This window comes from Monodon monoceros, unplaced genomic scaffold (assembly GCF_005190385.1).
Source record: "Monodon monoceros isolate NGI ecotype Baffin Bay Population unplaced genomic scaffold, NGI_Narwhal_1 Super_Scaffold_7, whole genome shotgun sequence".
Lineage (NCBI taxonomy): Eukaryota > Metazoa > Chordata > Mammalia > Artiodactyla > Monodontidae > Monodon > Monodon monoceros.
The window spans coordinates 25,301,930-25,312,548 of record NW_021703784.1 but is presented as its reverse complement, the minus strand read 5'-3'; positions in this window follow the sequence as shown (position 1 = coordinate 25,312,548).

The following is a 10,619-nucleotide window of genomic DNA, read 5'->3' as shown; positions in this document are numbered from 1 at the left end:
ATTTCTAAGAATTTGTCCATTTCTTCCAGGTTGTCCATTTTATTGGCATAGAGTTGCTTGTAGTAATGTCTCATGATCTGTTGTATTTCTGCAGTGTCAGTTTTTACTTCTCCTTTTTCATTACTAATTCTATTGATTTGAGTCTTCTCCCTTTTTTTCTTAATGAGTCTGGCTAATGATTTATCTATTTTGTTTATCTTCTCAAAGAACCAGCTTTTAGTTTTATTGATCTTTGCTATTGTTTCCTTCATTTCTTTTTCATTTATTTCTGATTTGATTTTTATGATTTCTTTCCTTCTGCTAACTTTGGGGGTTTTTTGTTCTTCTTTCTCGAATTGCTTTAGGTGCAATATTAGGTTGTTTATTCGAGATGTTTCCTGTTTCTTAAGGTGGGCTTGTATTGCTATAAACTTCCCTGTTAGAACTGCTTTTGCTGCATCCCATAGGTTTTGGGTCGTCGTGTCTCCATTGTCATTTGTTTCTAGGTATTTTTTTATTTCCTCTTTGATTTCTTCAGGGGTCACTTCGTTATTACGTAGTGTATTGTTTAGCCTCCATATGTTTGTATTTTTTTACAGATCTTTTCCTGTAATTGATATCTAGTCTCATAGCGTTGTTGTCAGAAAAGATACTTGATACTATTTCAATTTTCTTAAATTTACCAAGGCTTGATTTGTGACCCAAGATATGATCTATCCTGGAGAATGCTCCAGGAGCACTTGAGAAAAATGTGTATTTTGTTGTTTTTGGATGGAGTGTCCTATAAATATCAATTAAGTCCATCTTGTTTAATGTATCATTTAAAGCTTGTGTTTCCTTATTTATTTTCATTTTGGATGATCTGTCCATGGGTGAAAGTGGGGTGTTAAAATCTCCTACTATGAATGTGTTACTGTCAATTTCCCCTTTTATGGCTGTTAGTATTTGCCTTATATATTGAGGTGCTCCTATGTTGGGTGCATAAATATTTACAATTGTTATATCTTCTTCGAAGAATGATCCCTTGATCATTATGTAGTGTCCTTCTTTGTCTCTTCTAATAGTCTTTATTTTACAGTCTATTTTGTCTGAAATGAGAATTGCTACTCCAGCTTTCCTTTGGTTTCCATTTGCATGGAATATCTTTTTCCATCCACTTACTTTTAGTCTGTATGTGTCTCTAGGTCTGAAGTGGATCTCTTGTTGACAGCATGTATATGGGTCTTGTTTTTGTATCCATTCAGCCAATCTGTGTCTTTTGGTGGAGGTATTTAGTCCATTTACATTCAACGTAATTATTGATATGTATGTTCCTATTCCCATTTTCTTAATTGTTTTGGGTTCATTATTGTAGGTCTTTTCCTTCTCTTGTGCTTATTGCCTAGAGAAGTTCCTTTAGCAATTGTTGTAAAGCTGGTTTGGTGGTGCTGAACTCTCTCAGCTTTTGCTTGTCTATAAAGGTTTTAATTTCTCCATCAAATCTGAATGAGATCCTTGCTGGGTAGAGTAATCTTGGTTGCAGGTTTTTGTCCTTCATCACTTTAAATATGTCCTGCCAGTCCCTTCTGGCTTGCAGAGTTTCTGCTGAAAGATCAGCTGTTAACCTTATGGGGATTCTCTTGTGTGTTATTTGTTGTTTTTCTCTTGCTGCTTTTAATATATTTTCTTAGTATTTAATGTTTGACAGTTTGATTAATATGTATCTTGGCATATTTCTCCTTGGATTTATCATCTATGTGACTCTCTGTGCTTCCTGGACTTGATTAACTATTTCCTTTCCCATATTAGGGAAGTTTTCAACTATAATCTCTTCAAATATCTTCTCAGTCCCTCTCTTTTTCCCTCTTCTTCTGGTACCCCTATAATTCGAATGTTGGTGTGTTTAATGTTTTCCCAGAGGTCTCTGAGACTGTCCTTAGTTCTTTTCATTCTTTTTTCTTTATTCTCCTCTGCAGTAGTTATTTCCACTATTTTATCTTCCAGGTCACTTATCCGTTCTTCTGCCTCAGTTATTCTGCTATTGATCCCATCTAGAGTATTTTTAATTTCATTTATTGTGTTGTTCTTCATTGTTTGTTTCATCTTTAGTTCTTCTAGGTCCTTGTTAAATGTTTCTTGCATTTTTTCCATTCTATTTCCAAGATTTTGGATCATCTTTACTATCATTATTCTGAATTCTTTTTCAGGTAGACTGCCTATTTCCTCTTCATTTGTTAGGTCTGGTGGGCTTTTATCTTGCTCCTTCATCTGCTGTGCATTTTTCTGTCTTCTCATTTGGCTTATCTCACTGTGTTTGGGGTCTCCTTTTTGCAGGCTGCACGTTCATAGTTCCCGTTGTTTTTGATGTCTGTCCCCAGTGGCTAAGGTTGGTTCAGTGGGTTGTGTAGGCTTCCTGGTCGAGGGGACCAGTGCCTGTGTTCTGGTGGATGAGGCTGGATCTTGTCTTTCTGCTGGGCAGGTCCACGTCTGTTGGTGTGTTTTGGGGTGTCTGTGGACTTATTATGACTTTAGGTAGCCTGTCTGCTAATGGGTGGGGTTGTGTTCTTGTCTTGCTAGTTGTTTGGTGTAGGATGTCCAGCACTGTAGCTTGCTGATCGTTGAGTGAAGCTGGGTACTGGTGTTGAGATGGAGATCTCTGGGAGATTTTCGCCGTTTGATTTTATGTGGAGCTGGGAGGTCTGTTGTGGACCGGTGTCCTGAAGTTGGCTCTCCCACCTCAGAGGCACAACACTGACTTCTGGCTGCAGTACCACAAGCCTTTCATCCACACGGCTCAGAATAAAAGGGAGAAAAATTAGAAAGAAAGAATTAGTAGAAGTAGAAAGAAAGAAAGATAGAAAGTAAGAAAGAAAGAAAGAAAGGAGGGAGGGAGGAAGGAAGGAAATAAAGAAAGAAGATAAAGTAAAATAAAATAAAGTAAGGTAAAATATAATAAAGTTATTAAAATAAAAAAATAATTATTAATAAAAAAAGAAAAAAATTAAAAACGAAAACAGATGGATAGAGCCCTAGGACAAATGGTGGAAGTAAAGCTATACAGAATAAATCTTGCTCTCAAAGTCCACCTCCTCAATTTCGGATGATCCATTTTCTATTCATGTATTCCAGAGATGCAGGGTACATCAAGTTGATTGTGGAGCTTTAATCCGCTTCTTCTGAGGCTGCTGGGAGAGATTTCCCTTTCTCTTCTTTGTTCTCGCAGCTCCCTGGGGCTCAGCTTTGGATTTGGCCCCGCCTCTGCATGTAGGTCGCCGGAGGGCGTCTGTTCTTCGCTCAGACAGGACGGAGTTAAAGGAGCTGCTGATTCGGTGGTTCTGGCTCACTCAGGCTGGGGGGAGGGAGGGGCACGGAGTGTGGGGCGAGTCTGCGGTGGCAGAGGCCAGCGTGATGTTGCACCAGCCTGAGGTGCACCGTGCATTCTCCTGGGGAAGTTGTCCCTGGATCCTGGGACCCTGGCAGTGGCAGGCTGGACAGGCTCCCTGGAAGGGGGTGTGTGGATGGTAACCTGTGCTCGCACACAGGCTTCTTGTTGGCGGCAGCAGCAGCCTTAGCATCTCATGCCCATCTCTGGGGTCCGTGCTTTTAGCTGTGGCTCGGGCCTGTCTCTGCAGCTCCTTTAATCAGCGCTGTTAATCCCCTCTCCCCATGCACCAGGAAACAAAGAGGGAAGAAAAAGTCTCTTGCCTCTTCAGCAGGTCCAGACTTTTCCCTGGACTCCCTCCCGGCTAGCCGTGGTGCACTAACCCCTGCAGGCTGTGTTCACACCGCCAACCCCAGTCCTCTCCCGGCGCTCTGACCAAAGTCCGAGCCTCAACTCCCAGCCCCACCCGCCCCGTTGGGTGAGCAGACAAGGCTCTCGGGCTGGTGAGTGCCGGTCGGCCCTGATCCTCTGTGCGAGAATCTCTCCGCATTGCCCCCCGCACCCCTGTGGCTGTGCTCTCCTCCACGGCTCCGAAGCTTTCCCCCTCCGCCACCTGCAGTCTCTGCCTGCGAAGGGGCTTCCTAGTGTGTGGAAACCTTTCCTCCTTCACAGCTCCCTCCCACTGGTGCAGGTCCCGTCCCTATCCTTTTGTTTCTGTTTTTTCTTTTTTCTTTTGCCCTACCCAGGTACGTGGGGACTTTCTTGCCTTTTGGGAGGTCTGAGGTCTTCTGCCAGCGTTCAGTAGGTGTTCCGTAGGAGTTGTCCCACGTGTAGATGTATTTCTGGTGTATCTGTGGGGAGGAAGATGATCTCCGCATCTTACTCTTCCACCATCTTCCCGGAACTGCTATCTCTTTTTTTAAGCTTCCATATTTGACTATTTTTTCTTTGCTTAATAAATTCTGATATTCTCATCACTTAAAAAAAACCCCAGAGAATAAAGTTATAAAGAAAACTTTATATACCCAAAGCTATTTTCCACTTTCCTTCAACTATCAATCTAGCTGGTTAAACCAGACTACAGTCCCCTGATCTTGCTCCAGTACTTTTTGCTTTACCCCGGTGATGTTTACTAGTATTAATATTTTCAAGGCATTTATCTCTTTCCTCATTTTCTTTCATGGTTAAGTTTGGGTATCTGAAGGTCTTACATCTTACCAATTTTTTGTTGTTGTTGCAGTTGTCTTAATGTCTCTTTCTATGCATCTGTCAATACTGTAGGGCTTTGTTATTTTTTTTTTCCTCTTCTACATGTTCTTATTTTGCACATGTTCAAAATCTGCTGCTATTCTATAGTATTTGACTGGATACCCAGGAACTTTATTTTTTATTATCACAATTGATATTTATATTTTATATTTATATCTCCATATAAAATAGGGGTAAAATGATCAGTACTTGATATCTCCATTTCCTCCTTTTCATTTTGCTCAATTCATTGAAAACTAGTTTCTAAGTCTTTGCTGAAATTGTTCTAAGCTTCCCAAAAACTTCTTATTGCTAAATCCAGTGAATATTGTCCATTTTAAATGGTTTTTAGTAGACTATTCTGCCATGTTTACCTATTTAGTCCTCCATTCTTAAAATTCTTTGACATAAAAGTCTCCTAATTCTTCCTGGTCCTTGTCTGCCCTTTCTCTTTCTCCTCTGAGAGCTGTCCTTAGAATTTGGTGCTGCTCAAGTATTTTTGCCTGTTTTCATTTTCACTATATTTTCTCTGTGCATTGGTTTCCTATTGCTGATATAACAAATTACCACAAACTTAGTGGCTTAAAACAACACAAATTTATTCTCTTACAGTTCTGGAGGTCAGAGTCCAAAATCAGTTTCACTGGAGTAAAGTCAAAGTGCCACAAGGGCTGGTTCCTTCTGGAGATTCTGAGAATACATTTCTTATCTTTTCCAGCTTCTAGTGGCAACCTGTATTCTTTGGCTTGTGGCCTCTTTATCCATCTTCAGATTACATCACTCAAATCTATGATTGTGTTATAACTTCACCTCTTTCTCTAACTCTGGTTCCTCCTGCATTCTTCTTTTAAGGACCCTGTGATTACATTGGGTCTACCAAGATAATCTCCCCATCTCAAATTCCTTATCTTATTCACATCTACAAATTATTTTTTACCATATATGGTAACATATAAATTTCAGGGATTAAGGTGTAGAGATCTTTGGGGGGGGGTCATTGTTCAGCCTCATTATACTCTTGTTCTTCTCCTTTATTCTTATGGTTTTGATGAATTCCTAAATGCTGATGATTTCCACATCTGCATCTCTTACTTAGCTTTCTCTCCTGTATTCAAGATCCATATATCTAACTTCTTACTAGATATTTTCATCTGGATCTATTTCAATTTCAATTATAAGATATAGACCTTATCACTTTCACCAAACCATTTCCTCTTCTTGTGTTCTCAATATCAGTTGATAGTCTCCAAAACTGAAATATGGGGCCATTCTTAAATCTCACTCCTCTCTCAGTTCCCATATTAAATCCGTTACCAAGCCCTGCTAACTTAACTTGTATATACTTGTCTGAAGTGTCCCCTCTAATTAATCTTTATTCCAGCTATCAGTTTCCTCATTTGCAAAATGGGATGATATTGTATAATTCTTGTAAGCATTGTTATGCCAGCTTTACAGATAAAGAAATTGAAGCATAGGGAGATCAGGGCCTTGTGCAAAGTTACATAGAAGAGTTGGGATTTACACACAGCATCCAGCTGCTTCTACAGCTCTAGTTAAATCCCTCATACCTTTTTTTGGGTTACTCAGACAGCCTTCTAACTGTTTTCCTCTTTTAAGAGTTTTGGCTCTTCAAGTTTTCTCTTTACATAGTCACGTGATCTTTCTAATATGCAAACATGACTCCTGCATGAAATATCTCTGTGATCTGGGACCTGTCTTGCTTTATTCTGCTGAGCCTTGCTTTAACTCCGAACTTTAGCAATTCTGAACTCCTCGTGTTTCTTGGTGCATATCTGTTGTTTCTCAATTTTGCGCCTTTACTTACTCTAGCTAATCCGCTGCCTAGAATACCTTATCCTTAACTCCTTGGTCTTCAAAGTTCTATTTATTTTTAAAACTCAGCTTAGGCATCTTTACCTCCAAGAAGACATTTTAAAGCTTCCCTTTTTCTAAGTTTGTATTTGATGTCTCTCTGTACCCTATATGTATCTCTATTATTAAACTTACCATTTAAAAATCTGTATCAGTTTGTGTGGTTTTTTCCCCCAAGGTATTTTTTTAAACCCTATTGCTGGTCCTTGAAGAAAAAGACTATGTTTTATGCTCCTTTCTCTTCACAATACCTATTACTGTGATTGCACAAAATACTACTGAATAAATGCTTTTTGGTTGAAGGAATGAATTAATGTATATATGTTTGTTCTATTATTTTTCTTAATAAAACCGGACATTCTTTTTGTTTTTGGCATGAAGCCATTGTCTCTAAGTCTTTAGATAATAATCATAGCAGAGGTAATTACCATGCTGAAGAAAAGCAAACTAATTCCATCTGTGATATGGATTCTTGTTTTAATAAGCAATTGCTTTACACAAAATAACAAAAATAAAATAAATCATCAAATAATGTCTAATAGAAAGAAGAATGCTTTCATTATCCTTAAGAAAGCATTTTCTAGTTTTTCCTCTTCAGTATAAATAAATGAAGGGATAAAGAAGAGAAAATGTAAAAAACTTTTATCTATACAATTTAAATTTCTCATAGCTAATGATAGATGTGAAATCTTTCCTTGTTTGTATATGCATTCATTCAAGTATGAAAGTACCAATAACTTGTTCCAAATTGTCAATTTACTCAACAGAAATATATCTGTTTTATATCTTAGGAACCAGGTACCAATAAATTGGGGGAAAAGATTTTTTTTATTTGTGAAAAGAATGTATAGCTTTGTTTTAGAACATTGGAACTTGCCACAAGTTGATAGACTGTCAATTTGGTATTGATTGCTGTATTCCAATGAATTTGAGTGACAGTCAAGTTTTGGCAATGTTCATGCTTACTTAATTCCCAAGTATATGAAAGATATCATAATCTATTTTATACATTTACCCTATTTTTTAGTGATTAATATTGGTCTTTAAAAAATCTAGTCAGATTGCCCAGAAATTATATTATGTCATTTGAATATAGTAATAAGGTATTGGGTTTTTTGCTAATGGAAAACTACCAACAAAAAGCAAACAGCAAAAAGTGAAGATGTGCATTTTTGAAATAGGACATCAAAGAGAGCATGGAACAGCTGAGGAAAAAATTCTGTTAAAATAATTGGAAATCAAGAACACTGATAATCTATGACCTCATCAGCCTGGAGACAATTAATTTTATTATGGTTTGTTAAATAACCTCCTGAAAATACAAGCATCATGCAAACTAAGAGAAATGAAGGAGCAAATGAGAAGAACTATGGATTGAGAGTAAGTTGAGTATTTTCCTTTGGTGACTTTAATGTCACTTTGATTTCAAAATACTTTAGTTATCTTTAAAAAAATATTAGAACTATTTAATTGTTATATTTGAATGGGACATTTGTATTTACACTCTTATCAAATTATTTGAAGAATTTTTTGAGGTACTCTTAAAGTTGAAAATTGTGTCCACTACCTCATAAAAATGTACAGTGAGTATGGGAAATTTTGGAGATGACGATTTCAAAACCATTTTTCATTTGTTTTCTCATACACAATTAGTAAGCACTTTCAGTTGTGCTATCTCTAAACAAAGATCCCATTCGTTAAAATTTTCATTCTTCATGTTGTGTTCAGTTGGCAAACTTGTCTTGTATGCTTCAGTATCATTCCAGTCTGTTCATTTCAAATACTGCATCCTCATTCCTGTTGAACAGTCTTTGTTCTAGTATTATGTTTATTTCTGAACACATGATATCTCCCCTGAATATCCCACAGCCATCTCTCTCTCTTTTTCTAATCTCTCCCTTGGCCTTAATATCTCCTGGACCTAGCTGACAATGTTTTCAAAGTGTATATTTGCTCTGGTCCACTAACTAACAAGAAATTCCTGAAGGCCAATCTTCTCAATTTTCATGGATAAACTTTCTCTTTCAGTTGTTGGAAGCAAAGGTAGCAAATTAAAATCCTTCTCTGATAGAAAAAGGAAATGTATTAGATTGAATGTAAGAGCACAATATATTTGGTATGAGTCAAGGTGAGATGATTTTTTCTTGACCAATCTGTTTTAGATTCTTCTTCACTGAGTCAACAAAGTGACTGTCTTAGGGCACAAAATGAAGAATTTAGGGGTCTGTTTGTTAAGTACAAGACACACCACTGGTCCAAACACAGAGTGGCATTTATTTTAAACTTCAATTTTAAAAAGTTTCTATAGAAGATATCTTTCCTCCTACCAGTTTAATGACTAATATGCTTTGAAAATTGGCCATTTTAGACAATAGGAAGCTGAAATAGGGAGGTGATATATTTTACTGACTTGTATTATATTCTTGGAAAATATCATAAGCATATAATATATAGCAAGTGTGCCCCCAATTTGAATGATAGAGAAAATGTGTGTGTGTGTGTGTGTCTGTGTGTGTGTGTATGTGTGTGTGTGTGTGTAGAGGAGGAAATCATGAAGAGGCCATATACCTTAGTTTTAATGGTATGGAACAGATTTATTGGACAACTGAGGCAGTCTGACCTGCTGGCTTATGTTCTTGGGAATAATAGACTGTATAGATGAATTTTATCTAGGTAGATTTTCTTGACCTATATAACACTCTCTTCAAGTCACTTGCCAGGTCAAAAAATTAAAATAATTTTTTTCAATGCCTGCCAGAGAAAGTCCATTGTAAGGCCTTGTTCAATCTGGTCTTTATTTTCTTATTCTACTTCTCATGATTCCTCTGTATTTATTCTCTGATCCAGTTTGGATGCCATACACAGTGTTTCCAAACACAAGTTACTCTCTCCTCCATGTCCAATTCATTCATCTTCATCTATTCAAATTTTACCCATTCTTCAAAGGCCAATTCAAGTCTGATTCCCTTCATAAGAAATAGAGTTCACCTTTATTTTTCTTTTAAAATATTATAACTTGTTTTCCATATGACATCTAATCTGGTTCTGTATTGTATGGTCATTTATTTTTTGATGTTATTTAAATTTTCCTAAGGCTTATTAGAGTGTAAATTTTCCAAAAGTAGGAATAATACCTTTATAATATCTGCTGTGCTTGGTTTAATACTAAACTTTTAGTTACTCAAATATGTGTTGTAATGAATGGATATAGATTAATTAACTTAGCCATGGTGGTCATGTGTAATTGGATTAATGCAAATCTATTCTTACTACCCGAGAAAACAACTCAAATGATATTCTTTACAAATAATGAGCTAGACATTTTTTTTTTCCCTCCCAAAGGATTGTCGTTTTTAGGTACAGTCTTCTACAGTAGAACTATGGAATGAGATTTTGCCATGCTAAGAGCTCTACCTGTAATTAACTACGTGCCATTGGACCATGGACAGTTCCCTTAATCTTGGATGTCTTTGTTTCTCCATCAACAAAATGCAATGAAGTGCCTTCTTTCCTTTGCTATACAGTAGAAGTTATAGGGAATAACGAACCTTACCTTTGTCTTTCCTGTTCTTTTCAAAGAATAGTTATCAAGATTTCAGGGTCAACTTTTGTTTGTTTGGTTTTGGTTTTGGTTTTTTTGGCCTCACCGTGTGGCTTGCAGGATCTTAGCTCCCTGAACAGAGATTGAACCTGTGGCCCCTGCAGTGGAAGCACCGAGTCCTAACCACTAGACCACCGGGGAATTCCCCAAGGTTAGTTTATAAAAGAAACAAATATTTTTAAATCTTTAAAAATTTTGCATGAAATAATATTGATTTCTATACTCTCAGCAAATACAACCCTTGGTAAAAAGATTATATGTATAAGAAATATCAAAAGCAAATATTTTATGTGTCTTTTCAAATTATTTTGTTTCTTATTATGTATTCAAAGCTTAGTTGATAGATGATTAATGAGTTAAAACATTATACAGATTTAAATTATAGAATAACATACTACACATAAATTACACTTTAGGTAGTATTCTGTACACAAATTTATTATAACAGAAAATGACATTAAAATGCATAATTTTCATTTCACATTTGCAAGCTCTTATTGTCTATTTACTCAGAGTCTGTAATAAAAATAAAAGACTTGAGAACTTTGGAATAGCTGA